Source organism: Pteropus medius, unplaced genomic scaffold (genome assembly GCF_902729225.1).
Source record: "Pteropus medius unplaced genomic scaffold, Ma_sr-lr_union100, whole genome shotgun sequence".
NCBI classification, from domain to species: domain Eukaryota; kingdom Metazoa; phylum Chordata; class Mammalia; order Chiroptera; family Pteropodidae; genus Pteropus; species Pteropus medius.
In genome coordinates, this window is record NW_024349800.1 from 51,506,089 (window position 1) to 51,525,459 (window position 19,371).

At 34.2% G+C, this 19,371-nt stretch overlaps 1 protein-coding gene and 2 pseudogenes across 5 annotated transcripts in view; 2 read left to right on the forward strand and 1 right to left on the reverse strand.

Annotated features, from left to right (window-relative positions):
- Window positions 1-19,371, reverse strand: part of NCOA1 (nuclear receptor coactivator 1) — a 194,990-nt gene that overhangs the window by 168,544 nt on the left and 7,075 nt on the right. The window lies entirely within an intron of this gene.
- On the forward strand, window positions 5,545-6,675 carry LOC120621546 (transcription initiation factor TFIID subunit 9-like; annotated as a pseudogene).
- LOC120622211 (uncharacterized) lies at window positions 10,021-10,139 on the forward strand (annotated as a pseudogene).

The window sequence follows — 19,371 nt, forward strand, 5'->3', positions numbered from 1 at the left end:
AAAAAATTAGCTAAGATAGTTTTCAACTGAGCAATCCATCACAGCCCCTCTAGGTAGTCTTGTACTGTAACAACTGTAAGATCATTCTTTTTATTATGAGGCTTTAACACTGCTGAGATGAGGTTATAAAGAAATCTGACATATAAGAAATCCCCACAAGGCTTGGCTAACTAACAATCAACCCTTTTTAAAAGACATCGTCTATTTAAAACATTTACAAGTACATTTTCTTTTCCTTACTCTTCCACTTCAAGGCATTTCTCAGTCTCTCTTTTCCCTATCAGCAATGGAGAGATCCGCAAAGGTCCTGTACACCCAAGTGTAAACACGTGTGGACACTGGACGTTAAAGGAAGTACTGAACAAAGTAAGAATTAACTTAGCTTGAGACAGTGACTGGAATGCATGTTGTTATGTTTAATTTGCATACAGACAATAAACTAGTGGGAAATAACTATGTGAAAACAAAAGCTAGATTAAGAACAATGGGCCTCAGCAGGAGAAAACAATCAATAAGCCACCTGAGAGACAAAATGGACAAAAGCTAAAAATTTGAAACATATACCCAGAGGCATATTATTGCAAAAATAAAGTACAAATACAGGATTTTCTGCTCACCAGGTGTCTTTATTTTCCAAAATAAATAGCCTTGATTAGCTAAAATTTCCACAGTGTTAATTATAATATTCTCTCACTAAAATGTCTTAACATAAATAAAAAGCAAGGTGAATGTAATTCTTAAAACAATGGTCCTTCTCTAGCCCTTAATGGTAAACAAATTGATTATTTTTTGTTTAAAATAAAACTGTATTGAATATCTTTTGTCCAACACTTCTTCAGATATTCTGCTGACAATTAAAACTTACAAATGTGGCACCAGAAAAATAAGCTGTTGTTAATTCTATAACTGGAAATCTTTGGCTATAATTCTGATGTACTTTGCAATCTTTAGTGAGAAACTATTTGTTAAAATGCTAAGTAGCAGAAATTTCTTGGTTCATTGTGGGTTACACTGAGAACTAAAAAAAAATCTGAAAAATTTTAAAGCCATTTTTAAAAATCTGCACTATGCTAAAACTGAAGAATGTGTATATTTTACCGCTAACTAAAATATCTGAGTTTAAGTTATATCATTATGCTAAATATAGCTGATTTTTTTTTTTGTAAAATTAGCAAACATTAGTTTTCTCAGCATAACTATCCAAAAAAACTGGTCCGTAAAGTAGGACAATACCAAAGAGAATATATAGCTGACACTGATCTCTCAAATATACTTGCAGAGAAAAAAAAATGGTAGAAAGTCAGTGATTAAAGGGACTTCGAGGCAGAGAAGAAACTGGCTGTAAAAACTCTTACCAGAAAGTGCTGATTAACCACTTGTTATTCACCAAAACACAGGGCTGCAGTGGCCTGCCTAAGTGCTCGGCCTCAGGCTGACCTGCTAAATGTTTTTCAATGACTTGTCCCAATAATTCCAAAACTTGCTCATAGTATCTGTTGATAACACAAAGCTGGGTAGGCTAGATAATGTGATAAATGAAAATTAAAAATGGTGAATGAAAATAAATGGGTTAAAAACTAGATATAAATTAAAGGTGGTAAGTTTGCTATACAGTATTCTTTAACAGTTACATACTTTTGTGTTTTTTGAAGCTATTAAATGCTTATTTAAAACATTTTTTTAAATTAACAATAAGAAAAACACTAGAATAAAGCATATTAAAGTATTTTCCCTAGATTATTTCATGTAATCCTCATAACAATCCTAGTAATGAGGCATTATTATCCTCATTTTATTTAAAAAAAAAAAAGTCAAGTCAATCCAAGGACACCGCAATAATAAATGGCAAAACCCAAATGTTTTTGGCCCTAAAGTCCCTTGATTTGCTATACCATTCTCTCCTCTATTCTTAGGTTCAAATGAAGACAGGAAGACCTGGCTTAATTGCCAATTATGAAGAAAGACAGAAAGACAGAAAGACACAGACAGACAGACAGAAAGAGAGAGAGAGAGCGTGTGCACGGCTTAAATGACCAAACTAGTTAATGGGAACAAAATGTGGGATATACTCATTTAAAAAAGAAAAAAATTCTAATTTCGAACTTGGGCTATTTTAGTCACACTGATAAAACAGACCCATTCTAATCTGAGCTGATCAGAAGCACATTCAAACCCTTATATGAGATTTTGAATACAATGATTTAAAGGATTGAAAGTTAGAGAATATCTAGAAGAATTTCCAAGAGTTTGAAAACAATGGTATACAAAAAACAATTAGGCTATGGAAATTAGCCCAGAAAAGAGATGCATATGGGAAGACAGAATAGCTATCATCAGAGACAACAAAGCAGTCATAAAATATCTGAACCCTTGATGTATGAAAATGGACAGAGATTTGTTCTATATGACTTCAGAAACAGAACTAGGACCAATAAGTAAATAATATAAAGGAGACCCCTGGATCATTGTTACGAAAGATAATCAAACAGAAAAGAGATGGACTAAATCTCAGATTCTGTTTCCTGACTCCTTATCCTTAGTGTGAGGTCTTTGTTCTCTAGAACAAATTACAACCTCGATTTTAACCATATGTTAGTCATTTAACATTTTATATACATATCCTCATAAAAGAAATTTAACTAATTATGGTCCAACTGGCAGGCTTATTTTACAAAGCTGTACTACAACATTAATTATAATGGAGTCACATTTTATTTGCTTTTATCTTTCCCAAATTCAACCTAATCTTCACCCCCATACCAGTCTCCCAAATATGGAAAATGAAACTACACTGAAGAATGAACCTGAATTCTGAGCAAGTGAGCAGGTCATTAGAATAAGACAGACTTAAAGAAAATAATGTCCTTTTTTCCTATAAAATGGTCACTTCCTCAAGTGCCATCCTTAGCAATTTTTTAATAAAACAATTTTTTAAATTCCACCTTTCTGCGCAGAATTCCCCATATCCCTCTTCTCTAATTTCAGTACCCTCAAATTCTTCCACTCCCCAATAACCACTCTAGGCTTACCCTGGCTGCCTCGGTTTGCCATAATACTCATCTCCAAAATTACATTTCTCCTTTCTAATACAAATAGAGGTGGAGAAGCAATCTGACTAGAACAATTTATAAAAATGATTATAAACTGTTAACCCAACCAGAGATATCTAAAAAGCAGATATTTTGTCTATCCAAATTAATGCTCAAAAGAAAGAATTTCAGACAATGTAACAAGGTGAAATAAAATCATTGAACAATGTGGGTAAAGATACTTTTGTGTAAAGTCCATCAACAGCCTTGCCTGAAATCAGCTCCCGTAGTGGATTCTTTTTCATAACTCTTCTCTTTCCTCTAATTCAAACAGTGGGTATTATATATCGCCTCTAATCCTTTAAAAGCCTATGGTTTCTAAGAATTGTATCCCTGGTTTACAGAGGGGAGGAAGTCTATGATAACAAATAAAACTGTGGAAAATGACTTCCATTGATACTTGTACAGATGATTACATTGTAATTGGAGACAAAATCTTGAACAGATGAAATATAAAGAAGCAGGAAGTGAAGAAAATTCTAAGACTAAGGAAAATGAGTCTGTATACTTTTCTCAGGCTCACATGACACCTGCTCTCTCATTATGACCCAACAAACATCAACAAATAAGGTAGAAAGACAAAAACAATCTTTAAAAATAGATGATAATAAATAATAAATGATTTTTAAAAAGCTGGTCAAATTCGGTAAAAACAATGGGGAGAAGGATATTGGGTGGAAGATGGAAAGATACAGTCAATGAAGATGTCTTTTGAAATGAATGGATAATCCAAATGCAAATAATCTATCTACAGATGATCATGACTCGACCACACATATAACTGAAGGTAAAATACATTATTTTGAATTAACATGTGCAAAATGTTTAGAGTAATGCCTGGTATCAAGCACTGGAAAAGTGTTTACTTCTACAACTATTAGTTTATAACACCCACTGTTTGTAGTTTAAAGAAATTCTAAATACTCCATCCTACCCTCTTATAAGAGTATGAGTACTACATATTTTAAGATAAATACAACCTACATGTATTACCTCTTTTAGATCTTTAAAAGCAAGAATCTTCTTCCAATTAGAATGATGTGTTAGATTATAAATTACTAGAGAACATTATATTGCTAATGATTAAAGTCTTACTTAACCCTTTTCATCCTTTACAATCTTTAGCTTTCTTCCAATCTAATCAATATCTGGCCCAAACCATCCCTCAATGTCCATTTTGATTACTGCATCCTCTTAATCAGATGTCCTTCCTCCATCCATTTTTACACCACCCTGAAACCTGGATCCAACCTCTAGTTCCCACAGAGTTGGGCACTACATCTGGTATACTCTCTTTTATCTTCAAAGTGACCCTAATATGTGCCTTTATCAGATACCATTGTAATAATTACTAATATATCTACTGCCATTACAGTCTGAGAGTTCCCTGATGACAAGCTCTGTATATTCATCATCTTTATGAGGCTGTTACACAAAGCTTGATACTAAAGGTTTCTAAATGCTGAATGAAAAACTCTATCCTTCAGAAATAAACTAAATGACAAGAAATAGTTTATTAATTATAGCATGACTAGATTAAGTAGTATACAATTATTGAATCATCATGATAAAAACCAAGTCATTATGAAAACTCAATAATAAATGTTAGAGAGGCTATATATCATGGCAATTAAGAGCAAGAGATTAATTCATTCAACAAATATTTAATGAGAGGCTTTAAGCCAGGCAGTATTCTATCCTGTCCTCATAGAATCTACACACTCCAACGGGAAGAGGTAAGCAATAAACACAATAAAATAAGTAATTTTAGAAGTATGTTAGAAGGTGATATGTATTGGTGGGGGCGGGGAAGCAGGGAAGGGGATTGTGAGTGAAGGGGAGGGGAGTGGGGAAAATTGTGATATTAAATAGGATAGTATGGGTAGACCACCTTTACTCAAAGTGAGATTTGAGCAAAAACTTGAGAGTTGAGTGGGATATCCAAGAAACTGCCAGAATGTTTTCTCAAGAGGCTGTACCATTTTACATTCCTACTGGCAGTGTATGAAGGTTCTGATTTCTCCACATTCTCAACACTTATTATCTGAATTTTTTATTCTAGCCAACCTAGAAGGTGTGAAGTAGTATCTCATTGTGGTTTGGATTTACATTTCTCTGATAGTTGTTTTTTCATACTCTTAATAGAGTCTTTTGAAGGTTAGAAGTTCTTAATTTTGATGAAGTCCAATTTATCAGTTTTCTCTTTTATAGATCATGCCTTCTGTGCTCTAAGAAATCTTTGCCTAATCCATGGTCACGAAAGTTTTATACTATGCTTTTTTTTTTTTAGAAGTGTTAAAGTTTTAGGTTTTAACTTAGGTCTGTGATTCAGAGTTAATATTTTTTAATGTGGTACAAAGTATGTATCAAAGTCCAGTTTTTTCCCATGTGGATATCCAATTGTTCCAGCATTACTTGTTAAAAATAGTACCTTTGTTAAAAATCAATTTAACACATGTATATGGATCGATTCCTGGACTCTCACAGAGAGTACAATATAAAAAGTACAAATTTGGTGTGCTCAGGTTCCCAGCGCCGTTGTGATAAGGACTATGTTGCTTCTGAATATCCTGCTTATGGGTACACCAAAGGTTGGAAAAACCACGCTAGGCAAAGAACTAGTATCAGGATCAGGACTGCAATACATTAACGTGGGTGATTTAGCTCTAGAAGTCTGATCACCAGGTATCATAGAGTCTGGCAAGATGCCTTCTCCCAAGAGCATGCTGAAAGATGCACAGATGATGGCACAAATCCTGAAGGATGTGGGAATTACAGAATAGAAGCCAAGCGTTATAAATCTGATGTTGGAGTTTGCCTCCCAATATGTGACCACAATTCCAGATGATGTAAAAATTTATTCAAGCCATGCTAAGAAAGCTACTGTAGATGGAGATGATGTGTGATTGGCAACCCCGTGTCATGCTGACCAGTTTTTACTTCTCCTCCCCCAAGAGGTTTTTATTAGATATTGCAAGGCAAAGAAATCAAACCTATTTGCCATTGCTCAAGCCATATTCAGGCCCTAGACTGCTACCTGATATATACTGCCTGACTGCTCCAAACTATAGAATTAATAAGTCTTTACAAAAAAAGGCTTCTACTTCTGTGGGAAGAATAACAGTTCCGTAAGTGTTGGTTCAGTTACTAGCAGACCAAGTATTCCCACACTTGGCACACCAACCCCACAAACTATGTCTGTTTTAACTAAAGTAGGGACCCCAATGTCCCTCACAGGCAAAGGTTTAAAGTAATGATGCCCACTTCACAGTCCCCAGCTGTAAAAGCATTAATTCCTACAACATCAGCAGTTCAGAATGTTCTGACTAATCTATTATCACTTGGGCCCCAAAACATTCTTATTACCACTAACATGAGGTCATCACAAAATATTGCCAATGAATCATCAAATGCATAGAAAAGAAAACATGAAGATAATGGTGATGATGATGATGATGATGACTATGATAATTTGTAATCTAACCTTGATGCGTGTAACATGTATACTCGGTCTTGAATTCACTGTACTAAGATTAAAGATGCATGCTGGATGTTTTCAAGTCATGTGTTAGAAAACTTAAATAGTATTTAATGAGTAAATATAGCTACCATACTTTTCAACTGAGATGTTGGGTTTTCTTTAATAAGATTCATAATGGTTTTACATCAGCCTTTAAGTGAAAAAAATAAATCATCAATCATCGATTTGAAAAAAAAAGAAAAAGCACAAATTCAAATCCCTACAAGAGCCATAGTTATTATAAAAGGGTATAAATGGGATAAATTTAAGTCAATAGGAAGAAGTGGGACCTATATTTTACTGAACAGAATACATGCTATACATAAAGCATTCAAATTCAACAGATAATCAAAATACTATGTAGTTCAAACAAAACAGTGTGTATATGTGGCTGAAGGGGATATATAGGAAAAATCACTGGTATATATAAAGACATACTTAAAAACTAAAAAAAGCTGAACAGAAAGAAGAGAGTACGTTGGAAAAAAGGTTAGAGAGGCAGTTTTATAGCAATGGGTAAAACAGAGAGAGAACAGAGAAAGGGAAGAAGATGACACTAACAGGTGGAAGAAGAGAGAAAAAGGTCAAATACCAGATTGAGAATTAAAGGGGGCTAGGCCAAATTTTTTTTAAAAAATGTATCTCTACTAATATAATTATTACTAGCATTTCACAAGGGTGGGCGTTAGCTCAGCTAACAGTGACATAAATTTTTTTCCATTTACAGCTTAACAAGTTATTGTCTTTGCTCCCCCTTAAATAAAGGAAAAACCTATTCATATTCATAAAGAGAAAAAATATATTTCATAGGTCGGGGTCCATTTCACTCGTGCCTTCATACCATGCAGAGCAAGGCTCAGGCTACTCACCACCAAGCCCCGGCACCTAGGAGGTCAAACTCAAACAACTCTGAGTGACTGGCCGCCCATGGCTGAGCTGCTAGGGCTCTTCCTCCGTGACAGAACTAAGAAGAACAATTTCTTTCCTGAAGGAGATTCACTGAGAGTTGCTCTTTGTTGTTTGTTTTTGTCTGTTTTTTGTTTTTAACTCCTGATCCAGTGAATTAAAGAATTATTTACTTTGGAAAAAACAGCAAAATATTCTAAATAAAATTATAAATCAGCTGTAACTTTCAGAAGTCCACTAAAATATTAACAGCTTTGTTTAGGGACAGGACTGTATATGGTTAGTTACTTGTTTATTTTATTTGCTTTCTGCTTTTTTTCTTCCCTCCACTTTTAAATATCTTTCTGTATTTTCTTTTCATACATAGACGGACAAAAACGAACAAGCAAAAAAGCAAGACAGGCTTACTCAAGTTTTATTAACATGAATCACCTTTAATCTCTCAAAAATACCAAATGAGAAATAAATTTAACAAAGGGTGCCAAAATAAATGTCCCCAAAATAAATTACTCCTAAATGCACCTTTAATAATTTAAAAACTTCACAGGAAACTTGTTTTTAATAATAATTTTTTAAATAAAAGATAAGCTCTTTCTTAATGCTAAACCAGATTTGACAACTCTAAATTATTCTGATGCTGGGAATTTGAGCAAGGGTCAAGATATGTATAAGCTCCCTTACTTCTGGCTCTCACACTTGCTTCTTAATCCAGTGAACCTGTACCATCTCTGTCTTTAAACTATGCATAGTTAATATCACTATTCGTTCTGTAGATTCACTTGACACTATTATACTAAACATAACCATCTTTACTTTTTTACTAAATGACCATAATGTTTTTCAATATTAAAATCTTAAGCCAAAAAAATTAACTTTCTATTTTTATTAATTTTATTAATCTAATTTTATTAATTAGATTAATAAAATTTTATTAATCTGTTAATATTTTATTAATCTAATTTTATTAATCTGTCGATATTATTCATTTTAAGTCACAACTGCCAGAAACTAGAATCTTGCTTACTTTACTTGCTCTACATAAAGTTCAATCAAAATGCAGGTAATGAAGACTATTACCAATGTTGACATAACTGTTACTGCCAAAAAATTAAAATTTGCTATTTTTCAACTAAACCGATCAAATGAATTGGGGGTGGCTTCATACCAGGATAAGTTTAGTCACAGATCCTGAGCCACACAGTTCCAGGAGCTTGTTCATTTGATAGCACATGCAAATGTTTCCTTACATATACCAAGTGCTGCTAGACTTGACCAGAGAAACTGCTGAGCCTAAGTGCTCACCCTCTGGAACTAATTACCTCCGAGAGTCCAGGAAGAAGCTGAAAGCCCTTCTGCCACAGATGCTGAGGGCTCTACTCTGGTAAGAGCTTTGACTATATTATCAATAAACTTCCTCCTAATTTGCACATTCTATGATAAGTGCAAAGGTTAATATGGTTTTGGTAAAGAAATGCTCACTAGCAGGGAGTCAGAGATAAAACTAATGAAGTGGCAGAAAAATCATATACTGTTTAAAATATTAAGAGAAGTAAATCTGAAGGTCTTGCTGATATATACATTTAAGAGGTAATGAGCTTTACCTCTATACAAAAAGAATTGAGATCTACCTCATACCATATAGAAAAATTAACTCAAAATGGATCAAAGGCCTAAATGTAAGTGCTAAAATTACAGAACTCTTGGAAAAAAAACATAGGCATCAATTTTCATGACCTTGGATTAGGCAAGGATTTCTTAGCTATGACACCAAAAGCACAAGAAGGAAAAATATAAACTGGACTTCACTGAAATTGAAAACTTTCATGCCTAAAAGAACACCATCAAGAAAGTAAAAAAACAATCCACATAATGGAAGAATATACTTCCAAATCATATATCTAATATGGGACTTATATCCAGAATATATAAAGAACTCTTAAAATTTAAAAGACAAATGATCAAATTTAAAAATGAGCAGATGTGAGTAGACATTTCTCTAAGAAAGCTGTCCAAATGGCCAATCAGCATATTTCATATATAAAGATGCTCAACATCTTAGTTATTACGGAAATACAAATCAAAATTACAATGAGATGCCACTCATACTTAACTAGGATCAAAGTCATATAATACAAGTATTTGCAAGGAATTAGAACCCTCATACACTGCTAGTAGGAATGTAAAATGGTGCAGTCACCTCGGAAAACAGTTTTGCAGTTCCTCAAAATGTTAAACATAGAGTTACCATATGACCCAGCAATTCCACTCCTAGGTATATAACCAAAAGAAAGGAAAACACAAGTCCATACAAAAACTTAAACATGAAAGTTGATAGTAGCATTATTAATGAGAGTCAAAAAGTAGAAATAACCCAAATGTCCATCAACGGTTGAATGGATAAACAAAATGTGGTATAGCCATACAACGGAATATTATTTGGCCATAAAAAAAGGAATGAAGTATCAACACATGCTACAATAAGAATGAAACTTGAAAATATTAGGCATCTACGGCCATGCCACCCTGAACACGCCGGATCTCGTCTGATCTTGGAAGCTAAGCAGGGTCGGGCCTAGTTAGTACTTGGATGGGAGACCACCTAGGAATACCAGGTGCTGTAGGCTTTAAATAAATAAATAAATAAAATACAGTAAAAAAGAAAATATTAGGTAAGGTGAAAGAAGTCAGACACAAAAAGTCACATATTATATGAATCCATGAGATTCCTTTTGGGGGTAATGAAATGTCTGATATTAGTGATTATAGTTGTACAATTTTGTGAATATACTAAAAGCTACTGAATAGTATAATTTAAAAGAGTGACTTTAGGGTATGTGAATTATAGCTAAAAAATCATTAATAAAAATAAATAGGAAATCTTTCTTGGGGAAATATCTAGGATTTCATTGTGATGAAATCCTAGATATTTCATCATAGTAAATATAATATGACAACATGAATCAGACTAACAGAATTGCAAGAAGCATATACCAAGAATATGTGTCCAGATCAACCTGTGGCTTTCTGATAAATACATTACCAAGATTTAGCAAAAACAAAGCACATAATCCTACACTCCGCATGTCTGCGCCAGGCACATATCAGTCATCAAACACAATCCCCTCTGCCATCGAGCTGGAAATGGTCACAGATCTCTTCTCAACACAGTTTTCTATGTACTCATTACCATTTATCATAACAATTTGTTGAAGGTTATAAATTGATAAATTGCTGATGGTTAGACCTAAAGGTACTAATTTTATACACATTTCTTTTTTCCTTTGTTTTTCACTCTAATTCCCATCTGGCTCATATCCCATTCCTTTCTTAGTCTACTACACATGCGAACATCAGTGATCAGTCTTTTAATGGTTTTATTAATTATAAAATACTCACACATACAAAAAAGGCATTGAAAATATTTTTAACATATCTAATACAACCACTATTCAGCTAAAGAAATACAATGTTACAAATTCCCCTACTTTTAATAATTATTTACCTTTTTAGAAAAAGAACTGTGACTATACTAAAATCTGTACTAAGCATACATATATGTCCCATGAAGTAAAACCAAGACATCACCGAGAGACTCTTAAGCAACCGTTGACATGTGACATTGACCACACATAAAATTTCTATCACTGGCAAATTTTACAAGGGAAGGTAACTCTCCCACTTGACAACAGCAATAGTAATACAAACAGAAGTTAGAAAATGGTCAGAAGGTTCTCTCCATCCAAACTTTTCACTATCACTTAACTGAAGGCAAAGACCTTTACTATCCACCTTTCCTTGTGTATTGTTAGCCCAGCACACTTCTCATTTTAACATCTATGATATTTTCCAAGGCACTTTCAGACACAACTTCTCCTTTACCCCACGAGATAGACAAGGCAGCTATATTTATACCCCTTTTCACAGATACAGGAGAACCAAGCAATTAAGAACACAAGACTGGAATCAAGCAAGGCTTGAATCCCTGCTTCACTACTTCTCAGCCAAGCAAACTGCAAAATAAAGATGCCTGGACTTATAGGGTAGTTATGACGATTGGATTACACAATGCATATAAATAAAGCACTTAGCACAGAACCTGGTGTAAAAGAAGCACTAAATGAACGGTAGCTGCTGCTCTGAGGAGCATTTTTAAAGACTAAGGGTTTAAAAGTTCTTAAAATGATCTCCCCACCCCACCCCCAAAAAATAAAATAAAATAAAAAATCTATAAGGGACAGCTGGAGCAAAGATCAAGGGAAAAAACAAACAAGAAAAGTCAAGAAGAAACACTTTTGTAATTAAAGTTTAAAAGAAAACCCATACCATCAACAGGATGAGCTGTCAACAATAACCCCCCCCAGAAGTAACCTGTTCTATGATGAGATTTGAGATACCTTAATGAAAATTTTAGCACCTCCCTACCATCAAGAAGCAGCTAATTTAAGGTAAATTAAATGACAATGAATTTGAAATTTCAACATGGGCACATGTTGTAATGAAGATTACTTGTTTATTTCCATATTATTCCAAAAAGGATTTGAGAGACCTCACAGAGTACAACAGAATTAAAAAGAAAGAAGTGACAAGATTGGGGCAAAGAAAAAATAAGGGAGGAAAATAAGATGAAGTCACAGGTAAATTTACCACACAAACTATATGCCATTCCCTATACAGTTGAAAGGGAAAGGCCACACATTTGACTCTGAGCTCCCTCGCAAAGAGAGAAATACCACAGGTTACAAGAGTCATGATGACTACGTAATATGAACAAACCAGCTGGTCAAAGGAAACACAGCTTTTCCTGGTACCAAGACCTGGAAAAAAAATTACTACATGGGTTCTAATAATAATGATGATTAAAAACAAGAACGGCTTGAACTGTACACTCAAAAATGGTTAAGATGGTAAATTTTGCTATGTGTATCTTACTACCATATTTTAAATGAGGAGGAAAAACAAAAGCTGCTCATTTTCATTGCACTTGTCCTGGGCCATGCCATGTTCTAAGCATTTCATGTGTTTAAACTCATAAAATTCACACAACAAACTTGTGAAGGTAGGTACAATTATCATCCCCATTTAATAGGTGAGAAAATTGAGGCACCAAGAGGTTAAGTAACACACAATCAGGCAGTAGCAGAGCCAGGATTCAAGCCCAGGAATCTGGCTTCAGAGTCCACAATCCTATTACATAACCTCTTTTCCATAATGGTGTCTCCCTTTGGGCAAAAAGCACTTGCCTTCAGCTAAGTGCTTAATATTTGTCTATCAATTATTAGCTCATTTTGTGTTGTCCTAGTCCTGCAGATCAGCTGCTAATAGTAATAATAGTAACAGCAGTTACAACATCAATGTACTGAGATAAAGGAGATTAATATCCTCGCAATTCTACAATAAGTACTAAATTTTACAAAGCTGTTTTTTTTAATGGCCCTCAATAAAGGCTGATTGCATTATACCAAGTAACAATTCTGTAAAAGTAATTCTACTCCAGTCTAAAACAATGCAATCAGTATACATAGCTCTCTGGTATTCTGGCTTGATCCAAGTAAAAATTTTGATTGTTTCTAGAGCAATGTATTAAATGTGTTTTATTTAAGCAATTCTCAGAGTATTGTTTCTGACTACTAGGTCTTTGAAAGAATTGGGCAGCAAAGTAAACGGATATATACTTGCTAGAGTGAAGCTGTTCTATATTGACAACTACAGGAAGACTATATACTTTCATAATCAAGTGCAGAATCGAGTTAACTTTCTCTTATGAAAATTAAGGAACCTAACCACTAAAGATGTCTAAGTATGCAGCCAACCCACCTCTATGCAGAGATGAGTCAAGAAAGTATTTTCTTACAGGGCCAAATTTTTCCTCTGAAAGTGGTTCTGTATCAAACGGAAAAACTGCCATTTGAGTCCCTAAGTTTTCTATATACCATTCAATACAGTCACAATGATTTTGACTCAGAAAATTCTCAAAACATAAGTTTTCCAACATTTATCTTTGCCATAAAACTACTTCAATTAAGCATTCAGAGAATCCAGTTGAGACACATACCCCTGAGCTTACTAAATGAATTGGGCAGCTATGTAAACTTATTAGATATAAACTGTCTAGAAATATCTGTTAAAACATATATATGTGTGTGTATATATATGTGTATATGTATATGTTTGTATATATATGATGTAGGTTTTGGGTTTGGAATAGTAGGTATCTCATATCCTTCTTTCTGAAACAACTAAGTAGCAGGGTCGGCTGCCTACCAAGGCCATTCCTAGTTAGTGTAAATACAACTACATCATAAGCATATATGGCTAGGAAGCAATAAAAAAAAGACAAGCATCCCACAAGGGAAGTGAACAAATATGAATAAGAGAGGCTTTGTGTGTGTGGGGGGGGAACTCAATATACAATAAACATCTGATAAGATAGGGAATTGCAAACTATGACAATTAAATGAGTCTGTCTCTTATTCAACATCTATTTTTCAATCTCAAAAACAAATCTGAACCTGCTTTGGTCATTTGGCCATCCTGCAGCAATGACTGTGTCCAAAGGAATGGAGAATTATGACAGATCAAGCCTAGATCACCTGCCCGTCCCTTGGCCAAGGGGGAGGATACTGTGACCTGATAGTAGACAGCCTAAATTAACAGCTACCATATAATTCGCTACAGAAAATGTCACCTTTTAACTCTATATACTTCCATTTCTTTGAATTTTATGAATATAGTCATGTATGACATATGTTTATTTTTTTTAATCTGAAAAGAAAATTACTGGAATGCCATCAAAAAGAAAGCCAAAGGTCTAAAAAGTTCAGGTTGATAACTTCGGGAAAAAATAAGCCTCCTATATAAATAAGGATCTGGGCTTCCTAATCTTGCATAGCTGGCCAACATTTTAACCACCACCCAACAGTCCTTATCAAACCAAACATTAAAAGACAAATTAAAAAATGGAGAAAACAGATTTTAATTAGCAATATGCTGATGAGAGGGAAGAAAAAGACATTCAGGGACCTAAGAGGAAATTTTCATGAAATCCTCAGACAGTAAAAGGTTTCCAACAATATCTGCAAGCCCTCTATACTCTCTCTCACTTTTCTCACCCCATAATCTTACCAGCCAAACTCTACATGTAGAAAGGCTCTGGATCAGATGTACTGAAGCCAATCACTTTCTACCTGTTTCAAATATCAACTCTAAAGATGATAGCAAAACCATCTAAACTAAAACAATTTATAATACCTGCCCCTCAAGTAGAGAGGACATTAGTAAAATTTCTCCTTTAATTACCCCAAGCACTACTATTCAACACTGCAAGTTCTTTTTACAAATAAATTCAGTAATAAAAATCCCATTTAGACTGACACATAAAAACAATTCCTCTTTATTTCAGTGATTCCAGGCAGGGCCTACTGATTCTGATAGTCATCTTTCGAAAGAAAGCAATTCTGCTTTGGTGAGGCAAAGACAGTTACCGCTCACCAAACACTCATATTCTTGTCAGCATTTCTTAGCCCCTTAAGTAGTATCCTGTGACTACTTCTTGCTATAAGAGGAAGTGATATGGGTCACTTCAGAGCCAAAGAAAGGCACAGAAACCAAGGAGTGTCCATGTTACAGACAGTGTACCAAATGCACTTGATTATTTTAACTATGGAATCCTTTTTTTCAAGTTCCATGGGACTGTGCTATAAGCATCGCTCTAAATCCTACAAACCTAATTCAAATTCCACTTCCTCCAAGAAGCCTACCCAGACCACACTAGGCTCCAAGGCATGATCAGGAACACACTATATGTATACTATGAGTAAAGCACTATGAAAGCACTGTGGTACTGGCACATAACTAGTATAATAAATGGCTTCTACCTTCTATAATATGCAATGTGGTTGGTGAGAAGACACATATAAAAGCAGAAACAAAATTACCTGATAGATTGTGAGTGCTAAAAACAGTAAATGCTAGAGGAATTTCCACATATCTCAGCAACTAGTTATATATTCCCACATGACATCTTTTATATTATTTTTAAATTCATGTATGATTTGAAGCAAATGAGACCCCCCTATAGGGATTATAATCTCCTTGAAGGGCAGAAACCCTAAGATATAATAACATCATGGTGCCCCATATTACCATTCAAATGCAAGTACTTTAATTGAGAAGAATGTGTTGAAAAATTTGAACAGAAGTGTAGTAATCTTCAAGACATTAGGAATCTGTGTCCTTAGCACAGATAAGGAGAGAGGAAGGAACACAGTTTCTCTGTTACCCATGGCAGGTGGGGTTCTACATTGGAGAATAATGAGTGACCAGGCTATCCCAGACCTGTGTACATAGCTCTTAACAGCCAACTTCTTATGCTGTAAGGACTACATGTTCTCCAAGCAATATATGATTTCCAATTCAATTTCTCAAATACTCTAAAATGGATAAAAAGATTCCCTAGATATTATGTATGCATATTCTAGGCATATATACAAAAACATCTATTTCTCTAAATCAATAAGTAGTATTATGATTTAATCAATATAACTTGCCAATATTTTAATTTTACATGCATAAGCCATTGCAGAGGACAAAATATAAAACATGATCCCCTTCTGCCATTCTCATACCTTAATTAGGGAGATAAGACACATGAAAATAAAAAATTCCACAGTACAAAGCAGTATAAAGTATCAAATGAATAATAAGAAAACTAGAAATTAAAGGAGTTCATAGAAGGAAGAGACTACTTTCAAATTTAGTCTGAACACTTAAAAAAGCAAAGTGGAATCTGAGCTGAACTGAGCCCTAAAGAGTAGCTAGAATTTTAGGAGGTATAGACTAGGATAAGGGAGAATATTCTAGGGAGAGGAATATATAAAGGGGTGGAAACCAAGAAGTCCAAGGGATGTTTAGGGGACAGTAAACTGCCAATTGGATTTCGAACAGCTTATTGGGGGAGATTAATGAGACGAGAAAAGTAGGTTGATGCCAGACACTGGAAAGCTTAAATCCTAGGCTAAGGAACAACTTTATCTTGACAATGATGAGGAGTCACTGAAGGTTTTTAAGCAAAGTAACACAATGAAAATCAAAGTTACAATGATCATTTCAAAACAAAATTTAGGACCAATTGAAGAAGAAACTCACTAGGGACATTGAGACCACTCTGGACACTATCGCAGTAAGTAGGCCTAAATTAGAAGGATGACCAGGGGAAGCCAGGAGGAACAGATCTACGGAGCTGAGAGAAGTTGAAATATGTTTTTAGTGTAGGTCAAATCAGACCCTAAAGGACTCTGAAAGCTGAGATTTAGATGCTAGAAAGAGGTTTAAAGCACAGTAACTGAATTCCAGCCTACCCCAGCAGGGTCTCCCAATACTTGAATTGATACTAAGCTCTTCCATACATGTATGCATTCCCATCTCCATACTCAAACAAAAGATCTACTCTTTTTTATTGGGGTTTGGGGGAACAGAGGTGGGAAATGATATATAAAAGCACCCAAGTAATGATGGCCAGGTAGTTATGAAACAAATAGAATTCAAACATCTGTAAAGGCCAAAGGCACTGCAATCCCATCTATTGCAAAATGGAAAAACAGACTGCAAATCCAGTCACACTGAAGGCTTGAGTAATGACATCAGATATATCCATTAAACTTGGCAAGAGGGCAAGATTGGATGAATGGAGTTATTGAGGTCCCAGTCCTTAACAAGAGAGTTTCTTAACCTTTGGGAAGGTCATGGACCCTTTCAGGAATTTGGTAAAAGCTACAGACCCTCTCCTCAGAAAAGTGCATTGACTCACAAAATTTTACAATTTGTGTTCACAGACTCCCTAAAGCTTATCTAGAAACTCTTAGTCCATGAACTCCGAGAATTCTTAGTTAAGAACCCTTGCTATAAAGTCATAACCATTTTTTATCATACACCAAACAGTTAAAACGTTTTTGAATAGGAAGCCATATATGTATATTTATTTATTTATAATTTATATACTGTGCACACCAGATCAATAAATTATGACCTTGTAAAGCATACACAAAAATCAAAATTAAAAGAAAATTTATTATGAAAAACAATTTTTAAACATTTATCTTACTTACTGATGACACAGTTTTGTGTTCTTCCTAATAAATATTAAGTTATTATATCACAATTTTTGCAACTACGCGGTTTGCTATTTTTTAATTTTGTTTTCACATTTTGTAATATAGCAATTTGAAAGTCTAGTTCTAAATTCAGTTCATTTTTATAATAAGTTCATTTTTATAATTAAAAAATAACTATTTTATTTGATTTTAATGGCTATCATAGCTAAAAAACAGACTTCACAAAGATGAATAAAATCAAAGGGGAGACTTGCATCACTTGCTGCACTGAATAAAACATGATATTCAATTTTCAATCCCATTCACCATTTATGCAAAGGTTTTTGCTAAAATTTAGCTAGTGCATTTCCATATTTCCTGATGACAATCAGTTGTTCTTATTAACTAATCAGATGGTCTTGGCTTTTTAAATTTTCAGCAGATGGGTTCAAAACCACTAAAACTCTTTTTTTACAAAGGTTTTTATACAGGTTAGAAAATTTTGTTTCCAAGTCCAAGTACATATTTAAAAACATACTTAAAGTTAACACATGCATTTTGAACAGTTAAATCCAATAATGATGGATATAGTTCCAAATACCCATTTTCAATAACCTCTCAGCATAACACTGAATTTTGTTTTCGAAGGTAGTTACTTTTTGAGTTACTGTTAAGAACTTATCATCACCCCAAAGAGACAGACCAAGTGTGTTTATTTTTCATAAATATCTGCTCGGTAACATACGCCTCACAGCTACTTGTCACAGAAATTGTCAGCAAATCTGGGGCATTTGAGTTTTTGTAAAAGAAAAATGAGTACATCACCTTAAGTTAGACAATTCCTAAGTCCTTTGCTCAACATACCAGTTAATTTCTATGAAATATTATACAAAAGATCTGCATGATGACTCCCCATTACAATATAAAATGTTAGGAATCTACTATTTAAAATAATGATTCCAAAAATCTAATTACCTACACCCCTATAAACTGTAAAACATCACAACGGACTGAAAGTAAAGCAACTTCCTCAAAGACCTCAAATATTTCTCCTATTTTCCAGGTAATTTTATGTAAACCATACTCTAGAGACCACTGCTCTCAATATGCCTGGGCTCCCACGGGTCAAAGCTCTCTTCAGTGCCTCCTAACTAGTTTCCCTTGCACGCTACCAAAATTTAAAGGCGTTATCTTTAAAGGTACTCCAATTATAATATATTGTATCCATCACTGAATTACTAACAGTTTGGCAAAAGACATAATTACAGCACATTCTGTGACACCAGTTGTCTTCAACACTGTTCCCTCAGCATAATGTTGGCTAGCAGTTCAGTCAAATAGAGAGGGCTGGAACAAGGTCCATGACTCTTCATGACATAGCCTGCCTTAAATCCTTTTTTGGATCACGGCAGGGCATAAATAAACCAGTAAAATAAATCATGAACTATAATGAGTTAGGGGCTTTCAGCTTGCATGACCAATCTCACTTATACAGTGACAAGTCCATTGAATCTTCTTAAGAATGCCAAATGATAACATTGTTTAAAAAATAACTACCAATTAAAAAAAATAGTGTAAGACACTGAAAAAGATTTTGTACTAACTTTTCTATTAAAAAAAAAAAAAACACAGTCTATTCTCAAATATACATAAAAATGAGTGAATAAGTTCCCAGTGTGGTAACCCTTACATATGGAAACATTTTAAAACTATGAAAATACAAAATTGGGTGTGTAAATACTGTCAAAAAAAGATCCATATAAATTTG